Consider the following 401-nt stretch of genomic DNA (forward strand, 5'->3'; position numbering starts at 1 on the left):
GATATTTGGGTGCAGTCACACCATGCCCATCTCGTGTGACACACACCCCTGTTACCAGGGTACGTGTAATCCCGTCACACTCTCCCCCATTAAAATTGAGAACATGTACAGTTCCAATCGATTATTGCCTCAACGAGGCTTGCGTGTCCGCTAGACACTGCAACTTGGTTCGTTGGAACAAAACGACTTCCGTGCTCAATGAGACCTGAATCAACGACACTAAAGTCACCAAGTCTCGCTGGTCCTTACAGAGTACACGGGCAGAGCACAACTTCGTCTCCCTCACGCGGTGCAATGTCGGACAATGCGTCCGCGGCGTCGAGGGATGTAAATCCTAGCCCGCGCGTCGCGCTCCGCGCACGCTAACGGTGACGAGTGACCTCGTTGGGGATGTGGAGGTG

The sequence above is a fragment of the Plasmopara halstedii genome (genome assembly GCF_900000015.1).
Source record: "Plasmopara halstedii genome assembly, contig: Scaffold_322, whole genome shotgun sequence".
In the NCBI taxonomy this organism is placed as follows: domain Eukaryota; phylum Oomycota; class Peronosporomycetes; order Peronosporales; family Peronosporaceae; genus Plasmopara; species Plasmopara halstedii.